At 46.0% G+C, this 11744-nt stretch overlaps 1 pseudogene; it reads right to left on the reverse strand.

The window, feature by feature from the left end:
* Positions 1-7487: 7487 nt before the first annotated feature.
* On the reverse strand, positions 7488-8287 carry LOC115293341 (annotated as a pseudogene).
* Positions 8288-11744: the final 3457 nt, after the last annotated feature.

Consider the following 11744-nt stretch of genomic DNA (forward strand, 5'->3'; position numbering starts at 1 on the left):
GAGCCTGGTTCTGGCTGTGGAGGCTTCTGATGCACCCCTGTTCCTGCCCCTATGAGGTCTGAGTCATGAGCAGTTCCTGAATCCCTAAGACTTTCCTACGGAGAGTGAGCGTTCGCCCTTCTCCCGGCTCCCCCTCCACAACACTCCATTTATTTGAGCAAATTTGAGTGGGTTTCAGATCTGGCTGCCAAAAGAGCTTTTGCTAAGACGATGCTGAGGATTAATCTAGCAAGGGCAAGATGCTACCGGGAAAGGCACGTGACTGTACCGCACTTTATTTCCATGACATCACCTGACGCCATTGGCCCCTTCACAAAAGTTCTCCATTGCACATTCCTGGTGGCCTCAGGACCCTGTTGATATGGACCCTTTTAGGCTCCTTCCCTCCCACAGCATCTGGGCACAGCTCACCAGATCATAGAAGACATCAACCTAGAAATGAGTTGACTTATTTTTTTTGGCCCCCACATTTTTGCTCAAGTGTTCAACTTGCATGTTTGGGAGATATTGTCAAATGTTTGCTTATTTCTTGCTCAGTTTTGGTGACCTCACTCATTGGTGTCTGTTTGTAAATGCCAGAAGAAGAAACGGTCCCCAACACTGGCTCTCAGAGACCTGAGTGCTTTGGGTTCTTGCCCAAGGGAGTGGGTGTGAGGCATGTTTTCAAACCATCATGCAGTTCTTTGCTCTTTTCTGTGAGTCAGAGTCATGTACTGTCTAAAATAGGTGGAGAGTGTGGGCAGGGTAAGCAAGTCATGGAATCTATTCCCGGGGAGAGTGTGGCCCCTCAGGCAGAGCCTAGCTTCTCTAAGGGTTAGATTGAGCATGCAAACCCACCAAGTTGACCGGTTCAGCTCTGTGCTGGTGATCCACACATGCGCCTTCCTACTACATTTTAGGGGGGTGGGAACAGGTGGAATTTACCAGATGTCTGAATGCTAAGCAGGTACATACTTGGGGCTGTGCAGTGTGTGATTAGAAAGCATGAGCTCATGATTGCAGCTCAAGGCTGAGGCATGTTTTTGGAATCCCCCCCCCTTTTTAAGTTTATTTATTTTGAGATGGGAGGTGGAATAGGGAAGGGGCAGAGAGAGCGAGAGAAAGAGAGAATGCGCACTGGCAGTGCACAGCCCAGAACGGGGCTTGAACTCACAAAGCGTCAGATTATGACCTGAGCCAAAGTCAGCAGTCCGACACTTAACGAATTGACACTCCAGTGCCCCAGGGATTTTTACATTTGTTTTTAAATTTTTTAGAAGTTTATTTGTTTACTCTGAGAAAGAGAGAAAGAGAAAGAGGGAGAGTCAGAGTCTGAAACAGGCTACACACTGACAGTGTGTACTCATGTGGGGCTCGAACTCAAGGACCGTGAGAGCATGTCTTGAGCTGAGATCAAGAACAAGATGCTTAACCGAATGAGCCACCCACAGGCCCCAGGGATTTTTACACCTTTAAATATAAGTTTGGAAATAAGGTCCCCGCCCCCCTGACTCCAACACACATACACTTGTGGGAACATGTTCTCATGACGTTCCCATGAATGTTTACCTGACCGCTGATGCTGATGGTGACACCACTAGCTAAGTTCTAACTCCACCTGTGTCACAACGCTCAGCTGGCTCTTCAGCTTTAGACCATCGAAAGAGTGATCACGTGACTACCTGCAAATGCACCAGAGCTGTCAGGGAGGCAGGGATGAGGTCACACAATGCATCAGGGCACAGAAGGGACATCCTTTCCTTGGAGCAGATGCTTCACTACACAGAGGAAGGAAGCAGTTGCTTAGAAGTATTGCAAAATACTGGTGCAACGAAAGCTTAGTCACCCCTTAAGGATTACGCGTGGCAGGTGCCTGTTGTATCAGAGAAAACTTAGCGATTGCTCTGGAGGGGGTGAGGAGGAAGGTTTTTCTGAACCAAGAAAGATATCTAATCGCCGCTCAGCCTTCCCTAGGCAGCTGGGTGGCAGAGGGTTCTCCATCTACCTCCTTTTCTGTACCCTTCTCTTGACCCCCCTCCAGGCTTTCACCATCCCACCTCACCCCCATCCACGCTACAGACCACACCACTCCCTCTGCCCTCTTCTGTCCTTCATTTTTATCCTGTAATGAGTTCTCAGGCACTGTGTTACGTCTGCTGAGATGAGTCTGAGCCTTACTGTGACTTAGAAGACTGTGTCCCCCTTTGGGTGACTGTTATCAGGAGAGGGAGGACCTGTGGGCGATAGGAGGGCTTTTTATTTTTCTGACGCCTCAAATCATGGCTTAAGGCAAAGAAAAGAGCAAACAGCATATCCAGTAGGGGACCGGGAGCATAAAGCCATCCAAATAGGACAGTGTCCCCGAAAGGGATTTAAATTGTTCTTCTGGGTTGCTGCTTTTTTGTTGTTAGAGTTGTTTTGAGTTTGGTTTTGGTTTTGAGAACTTGACACCTCCCTTCCCCTCAACGGTCCCTGAGGAGATTTCATCTCCTGAAGGTTCCTGTTGATTGCATTTCGCAAGGACTTTGCTGCCAGACTGTATTTGGGATAGCCTGAATCTTACCTGTTGTCACTTGTAAAGGCTAACTCTGGACTCAAGCTCCATATGCGTGAAAAAGGTCATCTGCCTTACTAAAGTATGTTGGGGCGCCTGGGTGGCTCAGTCAGTTAAGCTTCCGAGTTCAGCTCAGGTCACGATCTCACGGTTCATGGGTTCCAGTCCTGTGTCAGGCTCTGTGCTGACAGCTCAGAGCCTGGAGCCTGCTTCGTTTGGATTGTGTGTCTCCCTCTCTCTCTGACCCTCCCCTGCTCATGCTGTCTCTCTCTCTCTCTCAAAAATAAAAATTAAAAAAAAAACATTAAAAAAATAAATGTGTTAACATTTGGGGCGCCTAGGTGGCTCAGTCAGTTGAGCATCCAACTTCTGCTCAGGTCATCATCTCATTGTGCATGGGTTCAAGCCCTGCATTGGGCTTGCTGCTGTCAGTGCAGAACCGGCTTTGAATCCTCTCTCCCCCTCTCTCTCTGCCCCTACCTCGCTCACATGCTCTCAAAGATAGATAGATAGATAGATAGATAGATAGATAGATAGATAGATAGATAGATAAGTTAACTTTTGAGAGTGCTGTTAGGGAGATCAAGAAAAGGCAGAGTCTAGGACTGTTAGTCGTGTTAAAGATTTTCATGGGTTCTCAAATGATTTTTGCAACGATCACACATTGCACTCACTGTTCCACCTTTGAGAGCCCCGTGAACTGGCCGTCCCAAACGGCAATGACAGCGGGAAGCAAGCCCTATTCTTGCCAGATGGAAACCCCAGTAAGACTTCATTTGCTTCAGAGTAATTTATGGGGACCTCTTTACTTACCCAGGGCAATGGCTCTCACCGGTGTCCCAGTGCTCAAGGGGTATAGTAGGAATGCTTCTTCATTTTTCATAAGGAGAAATAAAAACGTTGAGAAAACAGAACCAGAGCTCATTACCACTAAATGTGGGTCTGCTTCTTTTCTCCTGCCACAATTCCATCAATTCTCTTGTTCATATTTTTCTGATTTCTTCTTAGTTCAGAGATTTTCATCTAATGTTTTCCACCCTGAAATCCCGTGTCCTACTGAATAGCCAATTGCCCATTCTCTTCTGAGTCTTTCCAGTCGACCTCTTCATAGTTTCTTCTACTTGGTGGCTTCTTCTCTTACCCACAGAAGTGTGATTGGGTGCGTGTTTGCCATCGTGGAAACGCTGGCTCAGGGGGATGGCTGATCAATTCCCAAAGCTTCCACTTTGACAATAGCCAAATCCAGTATCCATGTGGCCTGATGTCTGCCCCATTAAACCCACATTCTGATTACCTATCGAAAATCCCAGCCCTTGGGGCAGTGGGTGGGTCAGTCTGTTAAGCGTCCAACTCTTGATTTCAAATCAGGTCATGATCTTGCCATTTGTGAGTTTGAGCCCTGCGTCAGGCTCTGTGCTAACAACATGGAGCCTACTTGGGATCCTCTGTCTGTCTGTCTGTCTGTCTGCCTCTCTCTCTCTCTCTGCCCTTCCCCCTGTGCATGCTTTCTTTCTCTCTCTGTCTCTCTCACTCTCAAAAACAAATAAACATTAAAAAAAGAGAGAGAAAATCCCAGCCTCTTTGAGTACCGCCCCATCACCACCAATTTTGAATACGGTTTCCAGTCTCTTGATATTATGCACATTTTCTCAGCTTGCTGAGGGTGGAGCCCCTGGTCATATTCAAAGTCCTCTTACACATGTCTTCAGTGTTCTTTCCTTCTTCCTCATACTTACTCCCCAGTTACACTCTGTTCAGACCCAGTATTTACTCTGCATACCTGCTGTCCTCCTGCCCCTTGCTGGAGAAGGCACTACTTACTGTAAGGTTGTCCAGATGGCCCCCCACCAAAAAGTGTGGAAGGACCTCAGAAGACCAGGCACCTAGGAGCCGAGCATCCGGTGTAGGCTCAGGTCATGATATCGAGGTTCACTAGTTCGAGCCCCATGTCAGGCTCTGTGCTGACAGCTCAGAACCTGGAGCCTGCTTCGGATTCTGTGTCTCCCTCTCTCTCTGCCTCTCCCCCACTCACACTCTGTCTCTCTCTCTAAAAAAAAAAAATAGAGGCGCCTGGGTGGCTCAGTCAGTTAAGCGGCCGACTTCGGCTCAGGTCATGATCTCACAGTTCGTGGGTTCGAGTCCCGCGTTGGGCTCTGTGCTGACAGCTCGGAGCCTGGAGCCTCCTTTGGATTCTGTGTCTCCCTCTCTCTCTGACCCTCCCCTGCTCACACGGTCTCTCTCTGTCTCTCAAAAATAAATAAAAGGCATAAAAAAATAAACATCAGTTCTTTAAAAATAAATAAATAAATAAATAAATAAATAAAACATTTAAAAATTTTTTAGAAGACCAGGGACCTAGACCTTGATCGTTAGCCTAATAGAGAATAAGGACATCCCACACCTGTCCAAAAACATGTTCCCATTTCAGCGTACCTAAGTTTATATCAGTTCCTAAGATAAAATTTAGCTGTTTTTCAGAGAACACACTGTGTTTTGGGCTGCTTCATCTTCAGGGTCTGTTTAATTGGCTTCCCCCGACCCCAGGTTTTTAGTTAGATCCAAATTAACGCTGTTGAGGATTAGAGAATGTCAAACCCTTGATCTCACTGCAAGTTGGTTCCACAACCCACAGTCTGGAAAATGAGCCTCATTGGCTGAGTTGAAAGGCCATAGAGACATCGGAGAACTTGACCAACTAGCCACACGGGAAAAGGTGTTTAGTTAAGCAGGCTTCCAAAAACCTGGTTAACTGGGTAACATTTGATGTGGCATTTGATCAGCAACACAGATCAACTGAGAAATGAAAACTGTTATCCATGGTAATGATTGATGATAAAATGATAAAAATATCCATTGCTTAAGCATCCATTTGTGCGGGGGTGGGGGGGGCGGGGAGCGACAAGGGGAACAGAGCATTTTATGACGTAAGTCGCAGCCGGTGAGAGTGCCAGGTGGTTCTGAGTCTCTGCTGAACACTGATTTGAAGGCTCATGCTCTGAGAGTTAATCCACTCAGCACTTTAGGATATGACTTGTAAAAGCTAGGGAGCTTTACTATTATTTTATTATTTCTTTTTAAAATAATTTTTAAAGTTTATTTATTTATCGAGAGAGAGAGAAAGAGAGAAAATCTTAAGCAGGCTCCACGCTCATTTTGTAGCCTGACACCGGGCTCAATCCCTGACCCTGGGATCGTAACCTGACCCAAAATCAAGAGTCAGTTGCTCAATTGAGCCACCCAGATGCCCCTGTTTTCCATAACCCTTTTCAAAAGACTTGGTCCCTCCTGAAAAATTGACAATGAATGAAAAATACAATCGGGGTGCTTGGGGGGCTCAGTGGTTAAGCGTCTGACTTCAACTCAAGTCGTGATCTTATAGTTTGTGGGTTCAAGCCCGGAATGAAACTGTGCTGACAGCTCAGAGCCTGGGGCCTGCTTCGGATTCTGTGTCTCCCTCTCTCTGCCCCTCCTACTCACTTTCTCTCTCTCTCTTTGAAAAATAAATAAACATTATTATTTTCTTAAATGATTGGTCATATTGCACACACTGGCAGGATTTTTCCCCCTTAGGAGAGGATGTCCATGAATGCTCCCAGCTATCAACTTTTTTGATCAGGAATAAAGAACTCCACCTTCAGCAAACTCAATTACTTTCCTGGTCCTTTGTATGTCTCATATAAAGCTTTTTTATTGCTACACCTGCTTACTAATTATGACTGCTACACTGTCAAGGAAATTTCCCACCAGGGAAGCCTGATTTATTTCTATTTCCTGATGACAAAGTATGTGTATTTTACATGATGTTGTGAGTTTTTCTTCTTCTTTTAAAGTACTTTGTTATTCCTCAAGGCAAAATGATCAAAAGAACTGGCAAGCAAATCTAAAGCACACATTTCATAACCCGAGTGACCTCTGAAAGTGTAACATGTCATTTACATTTTCAATTAAAGAAAATTCCTTCAACTTTGATCCGTATCCAAGAGCTTATATCATAACGTCAATTTCTAACAAATTATATCCCTCAGTCCTCATGTATTTTCCGAAGAAAACAAGTCATATCAAAGTCATATTAGGGCGCCTGGGTGGTTCAGTCGGTTGGGCGTCTGGCTTCAGCTCAGGTCATGATCTCACAGTCCATGGGTTTGAGCCCCATGTTGGGCTCTGTGCTGACAGCTAGCTCAGAGCCTGGAGCCTGCTTCAGATTCTGTGTCTCCCTCTCTCTCTGACCCTCCCCTGCTCGCGCTATCTCTCTCTGCCTCTCAAAAAAAAAAAGTCATATTTTCCTCAATGTTGATACATTTTTATAGCAACTTGAAAATTCTGAGTAAACTGAAAGTATATTTAACAACAAAATAAATTTAGCTAATACAGCCACCTTATAGCTTTCTTAGTTTAAATAAAGGCAACCGTCAATTTGCATACTGCACCAAATTTATAAATCTGGTTATTTTTATCTGGATTTATAAATCAAGAATTTTATAGAGACAGATCTCACAAAACCATGCCCCATGTGCTAGAATTGTTGTGGGTTTGTTTGTTGTTAGTTTTTGTTTGTTTGATTTTTGTTTTCGGCATCTGGCTACACAAAAGCCTCTGATTAGGTACTTTCTCCAAATTAGCATAACGTGATTTTTTGACTTTTCCATAAAAATATGAAACCAATCACTTTTCCTCCTGAACAGAAGTCATATTACTACAAATTACTCTTTTAATTTTGCTCCAAGAGAACTTTTTAGGCTTAGACATTTTGCATTGCGCCCCCATTGCTGGATAAAACACACTAGGCAATTTCAAAAAACAAATCTCAGCATGAGACTCCTCTGGCGGATCCTTAGCATCCAAAATAACATCCACAGAGATGAAACTAATATAACTTTCAAGGAATGCATACATGGTGGAGCACTGAGAACAAGGAACTTGTGAACGAAAAGAGGAAGAGATTCTGCTCATCTTGCTAATTGCCAGCCGGCATTTGTCCGCACGGAGTAACCGATGTTTTCTGGGCTATTTGCGGAACTTTTATTTGCAGGAAAGCATGCATACAGGCCCAGATCTTGTTGGTCTCTGTTCTGGAGAATGTTGCCGACACCCCTTTTTCCTGGTAATATTCCAGGACAGGTTTGGTCCTCATAAACCTTCAACCTCTTGAGCATGTCTCTGGTCTGTCTTCCTGAAGGAGAGGCTCCCCGGTCAAATCACCCACGCCAGCCACTTTGGAAGGTTTGAATTCGAGGTTGTAAACGCGCTTGCTGCTTGGACGAATCCAGCGAGCAGAGAGGCGTTGCCTGGTGACCTCAGAGGGTACGTTCAGGTTCAACACCAGGTGTATCTGATAAACTCTATCCAGGGCCTCAGCTTGTCACAGTGTTCTGGGGAAAACACCAACAGCCAGCTCTCCTTGCTCAAATTTTTCAGCTCGCGAAGGCCTACCCTGGTTATGACGTCATCCGGGATGAGCTTCCCCTGGTCCGTGAAGACCTTGGCCAGCACACCGATCTCTGTGTCCCTCAGCACGTTGTCTCGGATCAGGTCCCCGCCGGAGAACCTTTTCAGTTGTAAGTGTTTGGTGACGCGCAAAGCCAGGGTGTGCTTGCCGGAGCCCCGGGCGCCCCTGATCACCGCATGCAAGAGCCGCCCGATGCCCCCATGGCCGCTGGGCAAGACCCGGCTGCTGACGGTCGAGCCCTGGACCCGGGCCACGCGCGTGCGCTCTGCACTCTGCACATCCGGCCACGCACCTGTGCTCCAGGCCATGCCCTCTGGGGCCCCCTGCCACAGGCGCAGGGGTCGGGGGCAGTGTAGCAAGGAGGCAACCCCATGGTGCAAGCAAGGACTGCACACTGCCCAAGAGCACGTTGGTAACTTGGAAGACTGAGCCAAGAAATCCTCCTTTCCACCATGCAGTGGGGAAAAACTGGTAAGTAGGAAACTCCAGAAACATAAGGTGTAGATTCAGAGTTCTGCCATTCACACAGAAAGTGGAGAGGGTGGAGCGATACTGTATTTAAAGAAATGATTCAAGAAAGAATACACAAGAATTTCCTAGAATTAAAGAATGGTGTGAGTCGCAGGAATGGGCAGTCCAGAACACTGAGAAGCAAATATTGGCAAAGGTGTGAGTAAATGGAACTCACACTCCACGGGGGTGTGTGCCCACAGTTAGCTTGGAAAGCCACAAGGCAGTGGCTGTCAACGTTTTATAAAACTGGTTTGCAGTGTCTGAAGACAAACTCTCAACGTAAAACAAGCAGGCGTATGCAGGATGGTCTCTTCAGCCCTGTTTATATGCAACAGCAGAAAATTATTAACTAGCTAAATAGTCACTAATCAGAGAATGGCTGGGGCACCTGGGTTGGGAGAACGGTTGAGCTTCTAGCTTCCGCTCAGGTCGTGATCTCCCGGTTGGTGAGTTCAAGCTCTGCATCCATGCAGAGTTGCTTGGGATCCTCTGTCCCCCTTCTCGGCCCCTTCCCCACTTGTGCTCTCTCTTAGAGATAAAACATTTAAAAACAATAACAAGGAGACTAGATCAAGGAACTGTAGGCTGTCTAATGCTTCATAGCAGCTGCAAAGCCAGAGACCCATCGCTGTGTGCTAACTGAAAAGATTTCTAAGATGTGGTAAATGCAAAATGTTGCAGCGCCATGTAATTTACATTCAAGTTATGTGAAGGTATGTTGCAGCTTGTATTTAAATATACCTGGGGGCTCAGTCAGTTAAGTGTCTGACTGTTGGTTTCAGCTCAGGTCATAATCTCACAACTTGTGAGTTCGATTCCTGCGTGGGACTCTGTGCTGAGATCGTAGAGCCTGCTTAGAATCCTGTCTCCCTCTCTCTCTCTGCCCCTTTCCTGCTCATTCACACACACCACACACATACACACACACACACACACACACGCACATGCACACGCACGTACTCTCGATCTCTGTGTCTCTCAAAAATAAACTTTAAAACCAAAACAAACAAAACTGGGAAGCCAGGTTGCAAGCAGTGGAAAGACAGCTTGATTTTCTGTTTCTAGAAGATTGCTCTGCGGGCAAGAACGGAAGGAGAATTCTGCAGCGCTGCAAGAGAGGGCGAATTCAGCGAGAACGCTCCTCTGCTGTTAGGAGGCTCTCTCAACAGGCCAGTGGAGAGGTGAGAAAGTACAATTTTACCTTTAATTCCATCAACACAAGTGCGGTTGTGCCCCTTTTCATTTGTCCCTGGGCCATTCCTGTACTTCATTTCTGTGTAGAATTTGTAAGCTGACCATTGTCTGCTGATCGCTTCCTTGGAAAGGTGCTTTAGGTTTAATTTATGACACAAGCCATGGGACCGTCCCGTCCTCAGCTTTGCCGTGGGTCGTCCATTGGCTCAGTCGAGCATCTGAGCGTGGATCCTATGGAACTAGTCCTAATTAGAGGGCTGCAGAGCCACCAACCCTGCGTCCACGTCACCTCTTAGAAAGTTCCGTGAAAATGATGTGATGGGCTGTTCTTGTGCTATAAGCACAGAGAGAAAGCTTTTCCCAGAATAGAGATTGAGGTACTAGACGCTTAATTTCTGTATTTATATTCTGTGGCCCAGTTGCTCTAATTGCTCAGACTTTTAAAAAAAACTGTTTCTGGTGTTTGGGATCTTTAAGTTAGTCGTATCATCTCTTTAAGTTTTTTTTAATGTTTATGTTATTCGCGGGGGAGGGGCAGAAGCGAGGGAGAGAGATAACCCCAAACAGGCTCCTTGCTGTCAACGCAGAGCCTTACACAGGGTTCGAACTCACAAACCGTGAGATCATGACCTGAGCTAAGATCAAGAGTCAGACGCCTAACCGACTGAGCCACCCAGGCTCCCCCGTATAATCGCTTTTACTGTTGATATATTCCAAAGAGCTACACTGAATACCTAAGAGTCAGAAGGTATACGGATATTTAATAGAAACTTGGCACATATACTCCAGTAAAGGAAAAAAATGATGTAATTGAAACGGTATTTTTGCATAATACTAATTGTTTTGTCTAATAACGCAGCACATGTTCACCACCTTTTAATTATATACACAAAAAAGCGATCCCGCCCAGGTCTTTCTCTCCTCCTGGGTAGATTTAGACTTCTAGTGTGTTCAGCCTTTCATTGAGACACCTAATTTGGTACCCGAATCTGATCCCAGAATACCCCAGAGACCGTCTTCGGAGAGTAGGTAGCACCGGCTGCCTGCCAGGTGTGCGTGGGAGCGGCTGTGCTCCCGCAGCTGACAGCCGGCACCGTCCGAGTTGAGTTCAGGTACAGGACACAGTCCTAAAGCACAAGGTCGATTCTGACTCCCGAGCCCCCCTCCCTCCTTTCTCCTGCCCCAGGCCCATGGCACTTACGCCATTGGAGACATTGGTTATAAAACTTTTCTCAACAGCACCTGCAAGGGAGTCTCTGACCAGAGACATAAAAGCCCGTGGCCAAGTAACAGCATCTAAGACATGGCCGCATTTAGCAGAACACGTCCAGTGCCCACTAGTGGGATTGTGAGTTTTCGTTGCAACTTTCTAGGTGTTTTTCACAGTAACGGAAACCACATGGTGTAACAGTAAAAGAAAAGGAGCTGGAGCTCCTCAGAGGGGGCCGATTTTTGCAGCCCCAGTCATTTTGGGGTGAAAATTTCTGAGTTAATTTATTGCCCATGCTCTAGGGAGAGTTAGCAGTCGTAGGGCATCCAGAGACAGAGCCAGAAGCCACAAGGGAGATGAGAGACTTGATAATCACTCATTCATCGATTCAGCAAACTTAAATAGGGCTTTTACATCTGTGACTTACTGTTCTAAGCACAGGGGATGCAGCCCATGTGAAAGAATGAAGCCTGAGTGTTTGTCCCCTTGAAGCTGACCTTCTAGCAGGTATTATGGGCTAGGGTTTCCCAGAGTGTGACAGCTTCTCTGGGGAATGTGAGATGTTACTGGTCTCTGGGTGAGAACATGCCCCTCCCCCACTCCAGGTTTGATAAGTATGTTTTACACTTTTATGCAAATGTCAGAGACCCGTAACATTAAAAAACAGTACAGCCCCAGGCATTCAATATCTGGTTTCATCATGATCGATGTTTTGCCAGTATTGTTCTATCTTATATTTTCCTGGAGTATTTTCCAATCTTGTTCTATCTTTTTTCCCCCTAGGGTATTTTAAATAACAGCATTTTTCATTTTGATGGTGCATATGTTTTAATGTGTGTAAGGAAAAA

The sequence above is a fragment of the Suricata suricatta genome, chromosome 6, assembly GCF_006229205.1.
Source record: "Suricata suricatta isolate VVHF042 chromosome 6, meerkat_22Aug2017_6uvM2_HiC, whole genome shotgun sequence".
NCBI classification, from domain to species: domain Eukaryota; kingdom Metazoa; phylum Chordata; class Mammalia; order Carnivora; family Herpestidae; genus Suricata; species Suricata suricatta.